Consider the following 19,434-nt stretch of genomic DNA (forward strand, 5'->3'; position numbering starts at 1 on the left):
TATTAATAGTTGTTTAACCATACACCATCTTTTTCTGTGATTTTATTTTAAAATTTCTTACTCCAGTGTTGGTTCATGATGAAATAATGAATCCTCCTTTTTTATTTTTGTTTTTGAAAAGCACATTCTGTTTTGTTTGGTTGAAAATATTTGGTAGTATATAAAAATAGGGAAAATACTTTTTTGAGGGGATATGGATTTAAACCATCATCTAAATTCTTTATTAATACATCAGTGTTATGAAATTAGCTTACCCCAGTTATTGCTTATTTTAAAGCTTGAGAGAAAAAAACAACATAGTGAAGATGTGGGTATATGTCAGTACAGAGGTTTAAACCCAGGACTTCATGCTCTGTCTCCATCAGGTGGCTTGCCTGCTCATGGCTGGTGTTCTACCACTTGAGCCATGTCTCCAGTCCAGCATTCTGCTGGTTGCTTTGAAGATGGGGTCTACTAGACTTTTCTGATCAGGCTTGCTTGCTTGCTTGCTTTCTCTCTCTCTCTCTCTCTCTCTCTCTCTCTCCCTCCCTCCCTCCCTCCCTCCCTCCCTCCCTCCCTCTCTCTCTCTTTCTTTCTCTTTCTTTCTTTCTTTCTTGCCAGTCCTGGGACTTGAATTCAGGGCCTACGCCCTGTCCCTGAGTTTCTTTTGCTCAAGGCTAGCATTCAACCACTTGACCACAGCACCACATCTGGCCTTCCCTGTTCATGTGGTACTTAGGAATCGAACCCAGAGCTTCATGCATGCTAGGTAAACACTCTATCACTAAGCCACATTCCCAGCCCCTGACTAGCCTTTTCTGAGATCCTCCAGATCTCAGCCTCCTGAGTAGCTAAGGTCACAGGTATGAGACACCAATGCTTGACTTAGATTCTTTATTCATAACATTACACTAAGTTTAATAAATAGCTTCTTTTCTGGCTTTAATTTCAGCTGCAGAGTTGGAGTAGAGTTTGCAAAGAACGTTAACCTAATAATCTTGTATTACATTTATTTATATAAATTTCATTTTAGACAAAAGTGTTTGTTCACTTTTGCTTTTTAGCTTTTTAAAAATACCAGCAACTTACATTGCATTTTCCCTCAAAGGCAAAAATATACATAATCACTTTCGATTTGGGTAGTTGATGTTTCATTTGCAACATCAGGGCACTCATAATCAGTTTTTTAAAACCCTAATAAATGCAGGAAGTCGAGGGCTGAAGTTTTACACTGTGTTTAATTTCATAATTTTGGGTCTAAGTCAAAATCAGCCAGAAAGATAAATGAAGTTTGGGGAGATCCATAGATAGTGAAGAGTCATATCAATACTATATCTCCCAGGACATGGATTCAGGATAGATCAGCAATTAAATAATTGAATATTTGGCAAGTAGATGAAATAAAGCGTGGTCTTTTCCTCTCCCCTCCCCCACATTTGTGTATATTGTCATAAATGTCTGTGTAATATGTCTGTATAATAGTCAGATACACATCTAATGTAATATGTCTGTATAATACTCAGATACACATGATATATATGTATCTTTCACCATTTATAAGTTATACATGGAATAATTTTTGTGATTACAGTATGAATTATATCACATTAGTAAGAAACTACAAAAGATAAGTGAATAAAAGCAGCTACCTTCCATTTGCTTTTGCTTCATTTGGACATGATTTTACAAAATAAGTGTTGTAATATAGATGCTCTTTAGTGTGAAGTTGAAGAGCTTGTTAAAGGAATTTTTAGAATTTTTAGAAATGCTCATTTTAGTATTTTTTCTATGTAAGCTTATTATGCCTGCCAACACACGAACACAATCAGCACCCTGTTCAATAGTATTCCTTTGACTGTTCAAAAGATTAGTGCTTTGTGCTTCACAGCTAGCACTTTGTACCTGTACATAACATTTGTTTAACTATGGCACAATTCCAACTTCTTTTAGAACTTTTCACCTTTAACCTTTTCTAGATGACTGTTTTCCTATACTAACAAAATATGTGGAATAGGTGATGTCTAAAGTTCTTCTGGCTTTAAAATTTGATTATTCCCACTGGGTATCAGGGGCTTATACCTGTAATCCTGGCTACTCAGGAGGCTCAGATCTAAGGATCAAGGTTCAAAGCCAGCCCAGGCAGGAAAATCCCTTATCTCCAATAAACCAGCAGAAGGGCAGAAAGTAGAGCTGTGGTTCAAATAGTAAGGCACCAGCCTTGAGCAGAAAAAGTGAAGAGACAGCACCCAGATACTGAGTTTAAGCCCCAGTACTAGCACACACATACACACACACACACACACACACACACACACAAATTGTTTATGTGCCTAAGGTATTTGTCTCTATTTTGTACTTTAGAGGCAATAAAGAAAAACACATACTTGGCGGTTATATGCCTTCTTTTGGAGATACGTAAATATATGTGGATATTTGTCATTGTATATTCTTCTTTAGCTTTGGAAACTGTGGTGTCTTTGTTGGTAAACCTGGGGTTTTCAGCCCTTTTTGCAAATAGTGGACTTTTATTTCCAACACACGGAATCTGAAGAGTGTTTGCTTTGTTAGTCACATAAGAAGCATTGGCCTGTCCAAAACAGATTGTAGAATCAGAATATTTGCTAGCCACACCCATCCCAATTGTGTATTTATAACTATTTTTATTCTCAGTGTTTACTTGTTAGCTGTTAGAAGTGACTAGTCTGTGGCTTTATGAAAGAAACCCATTCCACTTGAAACACAGAAGTACACTCTTGAAACCTGCATAATTTTAATATAAAAAATGGTGTTTTCTCACTTCTACTAGCTAGGTTGTAAAGCTTGCCTATCCATTTGTATAGCCTTAGGTCATACGTTAATTCACTACGTATTTCTTGATCTCTCTGTAATGTCAGGCACATTCCCTGTGCTTAAGCTGCTTGCATGGAGGTTCACAGCCACCTTTCCTCAAAATTCCTGCAGTGCTGATGCATATGAGACACTTGTTCAAGATTTGGGAATCATTAAGAGAATAGTGATTGAGAAGCACTATTTTCCTTCCTTGGGTGATTGCCATGGACTCCTAAGTAGGAATATGCAGTCTGATATCAAGGGTCTTGCCTGCTTGGTATTACTAGCTACCAAACTTGTTATTGTGTATGTTCATATTTTTTTCTTTATTACAGGAAAATTTGGTCTTACCTAGAGCTAAGGAGAATGTTTACAGTGAAAGCCTACCTAGTACCTATCACCCCCACTTAAACTAATGTCAGCTCACCATCCCTTAGTCCCTCTTCCGCTAACCCTCACCCAAATTGTGAAGCAAATTTCACATATGATGCCCAGTTACCTGTGGATAGCCCAGTATATTTCTCCATAAGATTTTTTTTAAAGGACAACAGTCATATCAAGAAAGTGAATCATTTCTCAAAATTATCAAATACTTGAATTCACATCCACATATCCCATTATCTACATATGACACACATATATATACATAGATGTACATAAACATATGCATGCACATGTATTATATACATGCACATACCCATTCGTGTATATTTTAATAATTGTTTTAAACTTGTTAGGTTAGATTCATGAATTGTCATGGATTCATATGTCCTTCATTTAGGGTTTTTTACCTTATGTCTTTTTTTCTTCCCTCCACAGCTTATTGAAAAATGGTGTATTCTTCCCAGTGCATTTTTTAGAGTCTAAATTTTGTTGTCACTTAGCATGCTCCTCTGAACACTGGTAGTTAGATTTATAGTGTTGAAAGGATCCAAGCTTGAGATATATTCACAGATAAACATACCACACATACTGTTTTGGCAAAAACATTTTCCTTCTATACTGAGGATAGTAGACTATATTGTCTAGACTGATTGTCTGGTGTTACTAGACATTAATAATTGCCAGAGTTCATTATTGTTAAGTCAAAAAGTGGTGGGGCTGGGAAGGTAGCTCAGTGGTAGAGTGCTTACCTTGCATGCATGAGGTCCTGGGTTCGATTCCTCAGCACCACATAAACGGAAAAAGCCGGAAGTGGTGCTGTGGCTCAAGTGGTAGAGCACTAGCCTTGAGCTGAAGAGCTCAAGGATAGCGCCAGGCCCAGTGTTCAAGCCCCACAACCGACCAAAACATAAAAAAGTGGTGATATTCTACCTTTTTAATATATATTTTTATTGTAAAGATACTGTACAGAGGCATTACAGTTACATGAGCAAGGTAATGAGTCCATTTCCTATCAGTCATTGTTACTGCCTCCTATATATTTCCCCTACCATCCCTTTCCTCCCCAACTTCCCCTTCCCTTCCCCTACTTTTCCTCCCCCCTCAAAGTTGTAAAGTTCGTTTTCAACATACTGTCTTGTATATCTCATTGTTACAATGGGTCATCCTGTATCCTTATTTCAGCATATTTTACTTTTTATCATTCCTCCTCTTATAAAATTCGTAAAGGTATTTTTATAAAGAAAAACACATTAATCAACCATTTGAATACCAAATATATAGTGTATATAGAAAAGTAAAAGTAAATATGGTCGGAGTTTCAAATGGGCATCTTATTATCTGTCACCCTCCAGAAGTGGCCCATGGAGGTGTTCATGTGTGTGTCTGCACTTCATCAGAAGTCTGTGGATGTTATGTGTGTCAGTCCATTCCTGCCATACTTATCATTGCTCATATATTCTCTCAACTTTGACCAATGGGAACACCTTCATGTTGGCTCCTGAGTCCTTTTGATTTGATCCCATTGCCACTTGTTTCAATTTGGTTTTATATTTAGGACTGTTATTCCTGAGTTTAATTTTGTTTTCAACTTTATAAATTTACATTTTTTTAAACTACAAAGGTAAAGATAGCCAGCTCAACAGATACCCAAATATTTATCAAGAGCTCCAGTGTACATTGCTAGTTCCCAATCAGTTGTCTAAAATAAGGACTAACTAGAGTACTCTCCAAGCTTCTGTTACTATAAAAAGTTATATATTCATTCTTCTCTCCCTATCTTTCATTTGCATTGTAATATGTATACTTTTCATCTCTTTTTGTTAATATGACAGCTAATCGTAGATATCTTTGCATAACTTTGTATAATGATGGTCTTTATTTTCTATAGCTTCACAGTACCCCATTATATGGACATACCATGGGTTTTTTTTCAATTATTGCCTGATTGGTAATTATGTGTATTATTTTTTGTTTTTGCTAATTTATATAATTAGCAACTTTATATGGGGGGGGGGGCATTGGGTAGATGTCTTTAGAAGGAATTCATAGTATTTGGATTCATAATTACGGAAGTAAATAGATGAAACACAAGTTTTTAAACAAATGAGGCCCTCCCTATCTGTAGCTCACTTTTCCTAGCTTAAGAATACAAAACTCTTCTCCAATAAAGTTTTTAGTTTATCTTTTTAGTTGCTTATGAGGTTTATTTATATGTAAGTTTCACTTAAAGTACATAAACATCAAATCGAAATTTTTGTTCATGGAGTCTGAACTGTAAGGGGCTTTGCGAGTCATTCAGATCAATCATCAGATTCAGAGGCTGATTTCTCTCTTCTGCATATTTAATTTATGTTGAGTTCAGTTACATTTCTTTTTTTTTTATGTTCATCCCCCTTACCCAGAGGGATACTGATTTTCCTGTTCTTCCAACCCTTCATTCTGTTTTTACTTTGGAAATTTGAAGCTTGTCCAGAAGTTCAGTTAGAGCACCAAGGCCTACAGCTTCCCCTGCCACTAGGCCATGCCCTACCTCATTCCTTCTGAAAAAATTGTAAAGGGACACTTGTGTATGCTACAAGAGAGCCAGAACTAGAAATGTTCTATTTGTGTAAATAGTCTAGTGTGGTTTAGTGGTTAGATACCTGCTGAGGGCTTGGACAGAGAAATTTATGCATAAAAACAGGTGTTTGAGAAAACACCCTGACACTTCAGTTCAGGTCAGAAAAACCTGAGTTATTTTTTTAAAGTTTGAACAAAGGCATTATGTTTTTATTTTCTATTTATTTTAAAGTACTACCTTACTTAAAGTGCACTACCTTACTTAAAGTGCTCATGTTTTTAAGCCTGACACTTCATGACTTCACTTTTTTTCCATAGTAACCTTATTGAGTGCAAATTATAGAGAGCTTCTTGGCTAGCCTCTGTGGGTCTTCAGCCATATGAACATTTTTCTCCTCTGTTTGCAAGTGTAGCTTTCTCTGGTTGTTTCTGGGAAGTAAGATAATGAGTTAATATGCTAATTAAGGAGGGCAAGAAGGTATGTTTATTCAAATCTCTTTAATCTCTGAACGGTTCTACAACTCTGTACCATCAGTAGGGTACAAAATACGTATGTATATCTATATCTATATTTTATATATTTACACACACATAGATATGTACTTTATACACACACACATATATGTATATATGGGTACATGAGTATGAAGTTTCTGTAGCTACCTTTGTAAACAAAACAAACAACAAAAAACCTTCCCTAAACACTGAAACTTACACAATTATTAAACTTACTTATATTAACATTTAGCCTATATCCCAGAATTTTCCATTTCAGTCATGCTGTGACTTTTGTCTGTTAGTCTTTGATCTTTTTTTTTTACCCCTTCACGATGGGCAGATGCTATTCAACCTATCATCTCTGCCCCTGGCCCATCAATAACTTAGCAGTCACCTGACCTTCTTATATCTGTTTTCCTTATTAGAAATCTGTAGCATCAGCTCACTTTCTTTCACATCTTAATAGCAACTACTATTTAAAGATAATAGAAAACAAAATGTATATACCATACAGATCAAAGTCATTAAGAGTGATGATTTTCCCTCAATGATATATTTCATCATTCTTTAATCACATGAGGGGATCAAAATAACTTCTGCCATTTATGACCACACCACAAGCTGAAAAGGTGGTTATGCTATGGCCTTACCTTATTTTTACTGACTAGAGATCATGAAAAGTGGAATACGATACATTTTAGGTGTTAGGACAGTGTGCAAATGTTTGGTGTGAATTGTTAGGATAACTATGCTGATGTTAAAGAAGTCAATCTCTCTGACATTAAATTGGAATCTCTTTATAGTGCCAGTCTACTTAATGCTTGCCAAACTTGTTTTGACCATCCACTAGGTGCCAGACAGTATAAATGGAGCAGGAGTACATCCTGTTGCTGAAGACCTTGTGTCTCAAAGGACACACATCACACACCACAGACTCTCATGTTCTGACTTTGTATATGTCTGTGTGTCTCCATTTCCAAATCATGGTAGTTTCTCATCATATATTCTCTTTTTTCTAAAAGAAATTCAAAGATTAATGGTTATTTGTCATTGAAATTTCATTCCGCACAAACCATAGCTGGTACAAAGCTAAAGAATAAAGCTGGGTAATGCCGAAAAAGACAAATAGAGAAGTGAGCTTTAGCAGAACAGATTTTGATACTTATTGAGGTAGGTCATTTTCTTCAAGTCAGGGGCTCAGAGAGGTGGAGTCCCTTGCACAGTGGTGAGTTTGGAGCTGAGACTTTTTAACAAATGTCTTACCTTACAATAACTAAATTATTATAGTGGTTTCAATGTCAATGACTGCTTCCAAAAGCAGTTTCTACAAAAGAAAATAGCTATGGGTGCTGTTCTAGTAACTGTGTGCCTTAAGTCATTCTTTTAGCTAACAAGTTCAAATTGCAAAGGTGAATTTTCCAATGACGCTTGTAATGTTACCATGGTAAGAAAATAGATAGGAGGGTAGGTGCGAGTTGGAGTCTAAAGATGGAGAAAAATGATAAAAGAACCCAGAGTCTTAGAAATAGGAATTTGATTCAATGTCTTAGAACCTAGATTTTATAACTTGAGAGCAATACCTAACTTTTTAAACATGGATGATATGCTTTATTTTCATCTGTCCTTTCCTCATTGACTTTTAGGTACAATGAATCGTTTAATCTCATTGAATCATTCAATATATTCAGCTCTTGTTATATACAAGGAAGAGAATACTCATGGACTATTGATAACATTTGATTCTTCCTCACTCACATAGTCACATAAGCTTTAAAAGGGGAAATGTTTTTACTTGAGTATTTGATTTTATATTATTAGAATTTGTAAGATGAAAAAGTTGGAAATGCAGTTAGTATCAGTAAAAATAAACATTAGTGCTCCAAGGATATGAATCGTAGTAAGTACCAGAAATTAATATTTAAAATTGACTCAGAGCATGCAGAATTGCATTTGTGTGTAAATGTGTGTGTACACCAGTGCCAGGGTTTGAACTCAAAGCTTTGTGCTGTTGCTTGACTTTTCCACCCAAAAGTGGCTCTCTAGCAATTGAGCCTTAGCTCTGCTTTTAGCTTTCTGCTGTGTAATTATATAAGAGTCTCATGGATTTGTCTGGCCCAGTCTGGTTTCAAAACTTCAATTCTCAGATCTCACTGTACTGAGTAATTAAGGTTACAGGCATGAGCCAGCTTTTTACTTTTTTTAATTCCAGTTTTATTGAAATATGAATGATAAATACTATACATAGAGGGTCCTGCATGTGATGTTTTAGTATGTGTATAATTTGTGAAATAATTGCCTATGAAACTAGTTAAGCATATCAATCACCACATCTGTGTGGGATGAGAACCGTAAGGATCTATTCTTTTAGCATACTTCATATATGTAGTCCTCCCTAAGTAGCTTTAGGGAATTGGTTCTAGGGCTCCCCATGGATATCAAAATCCATAGCTACTCAAATCTCTTGTTAACCAAGGCATAGCATTTACATGGTAATGTTTTTTATTGTGAAAATACTGTAGAGGGGTTACAGTTACATGAGCAAGGTAATGAATACATTTCTTTTTTAAAAAAATGTTTTTATTGTGAAAATACTGTACAAAGGGGTTACAGTTATATGAGCAAGGTAATGAGTACATTTGTGTGTGTGTTGCTGGAGGTCAAACCTATGGCTTTAAGCATATCAAATACATATTCTACTATAAACTATATCCCAATCTCTCCCATGTATTTTAAATCATCTCTAAACAACTTATAATAGCTAGTGCAATATAAATAATTGTTGTGTTGTTTAGAGAATAATAACAAGAAAAGACAATGTGTGCACACTAAATGCAGACATATTTTTCTTACTGAAATCTTTGCAATCTACAGTTAGTTGAATCTATAAATCTAAATCTGCAGATGCTATGGGCCAGCTACATAATGCAGTATTGATAGCTGTAGTCTGCCATACTATTTATTAGATCTTTGAACTTACCTACTCTGAATATCTCATGATTTGTCCTCTGTCACCTGCAGCTCTCTTCATTCCTTACCCTCCAACCCCTGGTGATCATCATTTTACTTTCTGTTCCCATGAATTTGACTTCTTTGCATATGTGTGAGGCCATCCAATATTTGTCTTTTTGTGCCTAGGCTCCTTCATTTAGTATAAGATCCATCTATATTATTGAAAATGACAGGATCTTATTCCTGTTTAAGAGTAATAAGTATTCTGTTGTATAAAGAAGATCCTCTTGGAATTACAATGAGATTACATCCCAATGAAATCATCATAACTTGAAAACATCAGTAAGTCCCAAATGCACTTAGTACCCCTACCCTACCAAACATCATAGCTTAGCCATATAGTGCATAGTAGAGTATTCGCTTCATGACTGCCTCTCTGACCTGCCTGGGTTTTGCAGCTCACTGCCATTTTACAACATCACAAGAAATAGCTGCACTGTGTATGCATATTCTGGGAAAAGATCAGAAAGCCTAATTCTCAGTTCCACTAGATGTTGTTGCTTTCCTACCATCTCAACGTTGAAAACACATAAGCTGAATATTGTACATCTGTATATTCATTTTTATTGGTATCAAGTCAGCATACTGCTGTTCTATGCATTTAGGCATTTGATGTACAGTTTTAAGGCAAACAATCACTGTGTGGATAAGCATAGGAAATCATTTATTCAGCAAACATAGCTAAGTATAAGTTTTTTAAGTTTTTTTTAATTGAAAAAAACTAGGAGCTTTTTTAATTGTTTTGTTTGCTTTTTACCCATTGCAAAATAAATATGGCCATTTTTTATTTCATTATAAGGAGTTTATTATTGGTATCAATAATTCTCCATTTAGGTATTTGGGTTTCCTGGACTTTTATATATTTGTAGTCCTTTTATAATATAAGGTATGGAGCTATGCTGTTGTTGTAATGCTAAAATGGAAACTTAAAGGAGAACATTAACTTGTATTCATATAGACTGGGATGATAACTCTATATACTGAACTTGCTTTTCCTGGTTTTCTATATTGCTTTAAATATTACTCTCAGTTTAGAATGCAGATATTTGTGTGTATTTAAGTTAACCATGACTTCCAATGAACTAGTAAATAGAATTTTTTGTAATCCACTTTGGGACAAATGTTCTTCAGACTTCCACTAGTAATATAATCCTGGGGGGAGAGGGTGTGATAACAGGAAGTCAACTAGGAGTGGTGAGCCAGTGACTCAGCCACAAATATGCATAATAAGAGAATGAAACCGCTATTTGGCACTTGGTTCAAAATGAGATTTTTCCTAATAAGAGATCACAGACTTGTAGCATTGACTGTTCTCCACACAACTTTTTTTTTTAAGTTATTGGATTTGTTTTATTTTATTTTATTTCTTTGCACTGAGTCTTGAACTCAAGGCCTCAACACTGTCCTTAGCCTGTTTACTCAAGGCTAGTGCTCTAATACTTGAGCTATAGCGCCACTTCTGGCATTTTGGTGGTTAATTGGAGATAAAAATTCTCATAGACCTTCCTGCCCAAGCTAGCTTTGAATCATGATCCTTAGAACTGAACCTCCTAGGATTACAGGCGTGAGTCACCTCAGTACCTGTATTGGAAAAATGACCCAAGGGAAAAGGATTTATCTAGAATTTAATGGTGAAAAGTTCTCTGCAAAACACACCACCCATCATGGATTTTATTTATCAGATTGACAACTAAAAGTAGAATGCCTTTTAAGTTTAATTTATTAGCCAAGTTATAGAATATAGCAGCAGTACTTGTTTGAAACATCATAGTAGATTAACAGTTTCTTTAAATGCTCCCTCTTGCCCAGCAAAGAATTATGGTAGACAGGTGACAAACAATGGCTTACTATTCAATGTCTCCAAAATAATTTGTCTGAAAGATGACCTACTATCAATGAACAGCCTCTAAACATTTGGCTTCTCAGCCAGATTTCCTAATTCTTCATAGTCAATTGTAATAAAAAGTTAATAACATCAACAAAGAGGAAAATAAATGCTGGCTTTATACTTTTGAATAGGGGAATCAGCCTAAGAGTTTAGCTTGTTAAATGGACTTGATTATACCATTTCATCTCAATGTCAGACATAAGGGGAAACAAGAAACTCTCTGAAACTGTATGACATAATAAATAACTGGAATTCCCGCATATGATAGAAAAATCTCTTTGGGTTAAAATTAGGGGCATGCTTAGCCAGACACATAGAAATTTTCCCCTTAGTGAAAGTGAATGTCAAGAGAGAGGAAGAGGTTAAGTGAATTATGGTTACATGAATTAGAAATGGATGTTACAACTAGGAGAAATATTTATTTGTATCTTATAGTTTCCCACACTGGAGTTTCTTAAACCTAAGTACGCTAGAAATTCCTATTGATATCCATTCTTTAATAATCATGCCATTCAAAATGATTCCCAAGTCCAAACATAGACACAAAGGGACTTACAAATTTAATACATGATAAAGGTTACATTTCAGAGCATTAAAAGAGATTAAAAGAGCATTCAAGAGATGTTTGACTTATGAGTAATCATCTGGGAAAACAAACCTGTGTCCTAACTCATGCTTCCTACCAAAATAAATTCCACAGAGATCAAAGATATAAACAATTTATAGACAAGAAATATGCATGGCTTTAAGCCTATGCAGAGTTGTACAGATTGATTCACAAGAAATTGCTGAAGGAAGTGTAAAAGTGAATGTTGACTTCAACATCTTTAAATATATGTCTGCTGCCAAGATCCCCATGTGTAAAAAATTATTTTAGAGATATATTTACATGTGTATAAAATGATGAATATATTATTCTTTACACCATTTTAGTAGCTGAAGGATACTGCTCAAGTATTCACTCATAAGCATTAGCTTTTCTATGCATCTGTATAGAAAAAGATGGAAGCATTTCATTATGGAATATTCAAAGATCTCCAGGAAATATTTAGTATTTGTATAAAGTATTGGCATTTGTATAAAATATTGGCATTTGTATAAAGTAAATACACATAATTGGCATGTTCAGAATATCTCATATATGCTGTAAAAGGACAGACAAGCAACTAACAAAAGTGGTTTCCTTTTGAGAGGGGAATTGCGTAGACTGGAGAAGTGAGAGTGATTGATGCTTATATTTTATTGTATGCCAGTCTTTTCTAGTCTTTACTTTTTTGATATTTTGTGTACAAATATGATCTTTCTCCTAAAATATCCCTATGAAAAATCAAAAGGAAGAGTAATGTAGTAGTCTTTATTGAAATTTACCATGTATACCATTCAAAGACTGCCTACTTTTTGAAATATTTGAATTAAAGGATAGAAAATGGTAAACCTATAATTATATTTAACACACATATGTATATTATGCCAGTACTGACTGCTCAGTCTTCGATTGCCTTAAGACCATTGTTGAGGATATTAGTTTTTATTTTGCTCTCAAAGTGTGGGCATGCTAATTAATAGAGATATTAATATAATAGTTTATTATATATATTTTAGTACATCTGTTTTTGTTAAGGAAGAAATAGCTGCAAGTTTAGTAAAGCTCAAAACCTATGTACATACAACTATATAAGATGATGCTAAATGAAACTAACCCCAAGATATGGACACAAGTGGTTCTTCTTTGTTGTTGTTGTTTCTAATGTACTATATGATTGTTTTGTTTCCTTTGTATGTTTTTCCCCCATATGGTATATCTCTTGTTGTCACTGTACTTGATATTGGTACCCTGCATCTTGTATATACATTTGTCCAGTTCGGGGACGGGAAGGGGAATAACAAAATGCTGAAACAAGGAAACAGGATGACCCATTACAGCACTGATAACCACAAGACACTATATTGTAAATGAACTTTACAACTTTGGGGATGGGGTGGGGGAGAAGTAAGGAAGATGAGAGAGGGAAGGGATAGTGGGGGGACAACAAGGGAGGGGGTAACAATTCTCAACAAGAAATGTGCTCATTGCCTTACTCATGTAACTGTAACCCCTCTGTACAGCATCTTTACAATAAGATTAAAATGTTTTAAAAAGAAATAGCTGCACGTTTATATAACAAACTCAATTAAATTTTTTTTTAAATTGTATTGCCAAGGTGAAGTACAGAGGGGCTACAGTTACATAAGTAAGGTAGAGAGTATATTCCTTGTCAAACTTGTTTCCCCCTCGTGTTTTTTAAAAATAAGTTTGGAGATTTATTTTTTTGTGAGAAAGAAACAATTGAGATATACTTCACTGTACAGATTATAGGTTATCATTTCCAAAAGTAAACTAAAATGAAAGGATAGTAGAGAAAATAAGAAGCATCCCAAATGAACATACTTTCAATTAATAATATTACATGATGTTGATTTTTAAGCTATAACTTATCCTAAGGAGTGAGTTTCTGGTCACTAGAATATACTACATATTTACATGTTAAGGACATTGCATTCATTCTTAGACATTCTTGATACTTGGATTTTTAACTTAATTCATGTTTTTTGTATTTCTTAATTTTTTTTCACTTTATTATAAGACAGATGTGTAATGTATAAATAAACAGAGAATAGTAAGTCAATAAGGTTCTCAAAAATATATTTTGCCTGGCAGGACATTTTGGTGTAATTATACATTTGGCTCAGAATTTGATGATATAGATGGTATTATTAGCAAATTCAACACAATTTAAATTATTCAGTAACTTCAGAGACTTTAAGAATTTTTTAACAGCCTAAGTATTTGTTTTTATCACTGTAAAATTTCAGAGCATTATAAGCCATTTTTATATACTTACTAACTCACACTTGTTTCAGTGTATGTGACAGGAAATCAAATAGACAGTATGTCTTTGGGTGACCCTGCATTTTTAGGAATATAATCTTCTAAATTATTTCCATGCCAATATTAGTAGAACACTGACCTATTCAAAGGCTACTTTAGTAGTATAAATAAGTTGAGTCTGAGATGGTGTTTTCAGAACACTGTGGTATTTGAATAGTTACGTGTATAGATAGCACTGTTGCCTTTAACAAAGGTGATCCAAAGGACAGCTGTCAGAAGAGAATCTAGACTTGGGAGAAACAATTGTTTTCCAAAGGAGTCCAAATACTCAGTGCAGACTCTGAATTACAAAGGAAACAGTTGGTCTTAATATTGATGTGCCAAGTCAGGTGCAGATTTAGGATATGAAATCTCCATGTAAAATAAGTGGTAAAAATAAATGTGCAATCAGAAAGATTGAAGATTCAAGTGGACATCATTTTTTTACTAGAGTCCTTTCTTTAGAAATAAAGAAATGCAGATAAAGAATTGGAGTTACCCAAGGAATTAGGATTAGGACTCCTAGCTTTTTACCTGAACTTCAGCTCCTCTCCCTTTTACAGACATACAGGTACAATTTAATGTTGCTACATTATTGGACTTTTGATTGCCTGTGATAATTCCCTTTGATAATTGCCATCAAGCTGTTGCAGGGTTTCCTGAAGAAGTTTTGTGGCTCAAATGCAGCAAGACTCAGAAATAGGAGCTAGGGTATATAGTTGTGTTGGCCCTGTTAAAGAGGCTACCTTTTAGAAAGGCAATGGCTGAAAGGACTTTTGCAAAAGATAGATCAAATTAGATGCATATTTTTAAGATTACTGTGGCTGTCATAAAAGAAATCCAAATCAAAACAATACTGAGATTCCACCTCACCCCAGTTAGAATGGCTATAATCAAGAAATCTAATAACAACAGATGCTGGAAGGGATGTGGCCAGAAGAGAACTCTACTGCATGGTGGTGGGAGTGTAAACTTTATATATATATATATGTATATATATATATATATACATATATATATACATATATATGTATATATATACATATATATACATACATATATATACATATACATATACATATATATATACATATATATATATATATATGCAATTCTATGCCTCCATCTGAAAGAATGACATTGCCCCATTTGTTAGGAAATGGAAAGACTTGGAAAAAATTATATTAAGTGAAGTAAGCCAGGCCCAAAGAAACATAGGTCCCCTGGCTTCCCTTACTTGCTTGCAATAACTAGTATATGTCTGGGACAAGCAGAAAGGTCAAAAGCTATGTACATATGACCAGATTAGATGATGTTAAGCGAAATGAACCCCAAGATAAGAACACAAGTGTTTTTTTTTCTTTCTTGCTGTTGTTTCTAACTTATTTATAATGTACCATGTGATTTTTTTTTTTGTTGTTGCTTTGTATGACCCTCCCCCCACAGTATAATCCCTGTTTTCACTGTATTTTATATTGGTATAATTTGGGGAAGGGAAGGGGAAAAGCAAATGTTTAAATAGGGTACAGGTTGATCCATTGTAACAATGAGATGTATAAGACACTATGTTGAAAAACAAACTTTACAATTTAGGTTGGGGGGGAGTGTAGTTGTGGAGGTGAGAGGGAAGGGATGGTAGGGGAAAAACCAAAGGAGGAGGCAACAATGCTTGTTAGGAAATGTGCTCATTACCTTGCTTATGTAACTGTAACCCCGCTGTACAATATTTTTACAATAAAAAACATTTTTAAAAAATTTAAAAATATTACTGTGGCTGCAATATGAAGAACGTATTGACTGAATCAGTGGTCACTGCAGTGAGGAAAATAATGCCTAAATTAGAATTATCAGTGGAAGTGTAGAGAAGAGCTGGATAAAAATGACTTTCGGTTCTTTTCCTTGTGCCTAAATTGAGGCATTACTCTAGTAGTATTTGTTACACTTATTTTTAGCTAATATCATTTGGTATTGTTGCTTCTTGTCATTGTGATCTAATAAAATAGAGGAATACTAGAAAGCCGGACAATCTGGGAAATTTATGCCTAATGATCATCAAGTGTAAGTTTGGGAGTATTCCCTAAATGTGTATTTCATATATACAACATTCATCTGTAAATACTACATGATTTGATTTAGGTACTATGGCTGGCCTTTAAATTTTGTAGTAGAAACATTTCATGTTTTGTAATTTTATGGTGGTTGAAAAATGAGTGAACAAGATTTCATTTTAAACTGTGACATTTAAAAATAGAATTTATAGATTGAAATCTTCAGACTTTGGGGTTTTCATAACTTTTGCAGTTTTTTCAGGGATTGGAATTTACAGCTCCTCATTGTAATTTGTTTCAGCTGCTCAGCCCCCTTTTTGCCCGAGTCAGTTTTCTAGCCTAATGTTAGGGCCTACATCATCACTTGTAGGCCACCTGCACCACACCCTCACATCCTTATAAACTCCATGGGTTTTCTCATGAGCATGTCTGTCATCTTGGATCACATTCTTGCAGTACAATCCTTGGCTCAATGTTGTTTCAAAATAACTCAGACAGAAAGAAAACCATTGGATGATTTTAACTTAAGAGTTTTTGAATTGCATGTTGTAAGTTATTGTTGGTTAAAAGACACTTGTAAACAAAATGTTATTCACTCATTTACTCACCTGAAATATATTGAGCTTTTACTTGTTGTTCCTCATTTAGCATTGTTAAGATAAGTCTATTAAACTTCAGTAATCTAGCTATGACCTGTTAACAGTGATACCGAGAAAAAGCCATACACGCAAATATCGAAAACTACAATATTGAATTATTGAATTTAGATTAGGTTGATAAAATGCTAATAACCCTTATTTTATATTTCTACTCCCCCTTTTTTTAAAGGTGGGAATAAATTTATCCATTTTAACTTGTCTATAGTAAATACCAGCATAGACTACCACAGCAAACAAAACAAAAGGCAGCAACAAAATACTTCAGCATAACTTATGAATAACAACTCTTTTATTGATTCTTGAGAAATGTATAAGCTGATAGTTTTTTCTCATCAAATATCCTTTTCGTTTCTGGAGCACCACAGTATTTATTTTGACTCCTAAAGCTTTCAGACGACATATACTTGATGTCAACTTTATTTTAAAAAAACAACTGTTTTGTTTCATTAAGTTACCTGTCTTAATAGAGGTACGGGATTACAGTTTTCTTCCAAAGGGGAAAGAGAAGTGGAAATTTGGGAGGGAGTAGAATGAGGATTGTGTTTGAGATGAACTGTCTTCGTTTCCATTAAGATAACATTTAAGGTGGTTGGTTTCAGAGATGAAGGCAAGAGTTTCACTAGCGTTGAGGACTCAGAATTTGAAATGAATGTAGATGACTGGAAAATATAGCTGCTATTTTCTTTTTCTTCATTTAATAATTAATATTAAGGTTTTAACACCTCAAAAGTACACACACAGTTGAGTTTCCTATTTATTTTACCACTGAGTTTCCATTCCTTTTATACTGGCCTCTCTTCCTTTAGTATGAGGTAGATCCTTTTACCTCTGGTTAACACACACACACACACACACACACACACTTCCTTTAGTATGAGCATACACACACACACTTCCTTTAGTATGAGGTAGATCCTTTTACCTCTGGTTAACACACACACACACACACACACACACACACACACACACACACACACACACACACACACACACACACACACACACACACACACACACACACACACACACACACACACACACACACACACACACACACACACACACACACACCTGGCCTCTCTTCCTTTAGTATGAGGTAGATCCTTTTACCTCTGGTTAACTCAGACACACACACACACACCCCTGATCCTTTTACCTCTGGTTAACACACACACACACACACACACACACACACACACACACACCTGGCCTCTCTTCCTTTAGTATGAGGTAGATCCTTTTACCTCTGGTTAACTCAGACACACACACACACACACACCCCTGATCCTTTTACCTCTGGTTAACACACACACACACACACACACACACACACACACACACACACACACACACACACACACACACCTCTGGCCTCTCTTCCTTTAGTATAAGGTAGACCTTTTACCTCTGGTTAACACACACACACCCTTTTGCAGCTTTTCAGCTCTTTTCTCTTCTGTCTTTAAATTCATCTAACATGGTAAATAGCATGTGATTGGTCCAAGCACAAAGCACCTTGTTCTTTCTTTGAGGTGAGACTGATTCTTCTGTCAGGGATTCAGCTCCCTGAATTGAAATTGGGATTTGTGTTCAAGGTCCTTTCTTCACCAGCTCATTTGCACTCCTTAACATATTTAAGACAAAAAGAACTCTACATGGCCTGTTCTCCTTCCAGGAGTTCTCTTGGTTTGATTCCCCCATGCTTTTCTGTTTTCCTTTTACAACACTAGTCCAGTTCTTGGCACTATTTACTGTTTTTGATAAGATCAACCAGAAACTCCAGACTCTGAGTCCAGTGATCCTATTTTCTTTAGTCACATTGTGATTCCTGTAAACTTCTAACATTATAAATCACCCTTTTTCAAAACCCTCTCCTCTCTTGGCTTTTTTTTTTAAAATCACTTCCCTGGTTCCACTTCAACTGTGTTATTTTTCTCTATTTTCTCTCCTAATGTCTTACAATTTGCTAAGCTCATGAATTCTGATTCCTAATGGAGCTATAGTTGGCCCTGTTCTTTTTACTACATTGACTATATTTATTAGATGCTCATAACAACTAAATTCTGGAGTTTCAGGGTGGATAAATAAGTAAGTTAGGTGTTTACAAAATAGAGTAAGGAGGTAGACCCTACAGGAGCTAATATAATAGTTGGGGGAGTGGAAGGAAGGGAATGATTTGGGGGGTTATCAGTTTGGCCATTTGAAGATTTGTGGCTTCAGTCGTTAAGATTTACAGTATAAGAAAATAAACACAGCTTTCAAAGATAATGATTGTGTCTTTGTATACACAGATTTGGAAGGATTTGTTAGATTTCAATTATTTGTTTGTCTTGCCTGAGTATGGAGGAAATAACAGACTTGAAAAGAACTCCTGTACCAACAGACATGCAGATGTGAAATAGGACACAGCCCAGAACATCAGAAGGGCTAAGATTCCTACTTGTCATATAGGACTTACTTTTTCCACTTCTTTGGCTCTTTCTCCATATTTCCACATGTAAAGTTTGTTGTAACCACAGAAAATTCCTTGAGACTCTATATGCTGTGTTCTTTGTCCTTTGCCTTTAATGTCTTTATACACACAATGTCTGAGTACCCACTTCATCCTCATACTTATTGTGAATTCCTTTTGCAAATCCTCCACAATTTAGCCCTGAAAAAGTATTTACCCAC

The 19,434-nt window shown here is 35.1% G+C and overlaps 2 protein-coding genes across 3 annotated transcripts in view; one reads left to right on the forward strand and one right to left on the reverse strand.

Moving 5' to 3' along the window:
- Window positions 1-19,434, forward strand: part of Nt5dc1 (5'-nucleotidase domain containing 1) — a 105,601-nt gene that overhangs the window by 21,523 nt on the left and 64,644 nt on the right. The window lies entirely within an intron of this gene.
- Window positions 1-19,434, reverse strand: part of Col10a1 (collagen type X alpha 1 chain) — a 33,935-nt gene that overhangs the window by 7,431 nt on the left and 7,070 nt on the right. The window lies entirely within an intron of this gene.

Source organism: Dipodomys spectabilis, unplaced genomic scaffold (genome assembly GCF_019054845.1).
Source record: "Dipodomys spectabilis isolate Male_0828 unplaced genomic scaffold, ASM1905484v1 ptg000001l, whole genome shotgun sequence".
Lineage (NCBI taxonomy): Eukaryota > Metazoa > Chordata > Mammalia > Rodentia > Heteromyidae > Dipodomys > Dipodomys spectabilis.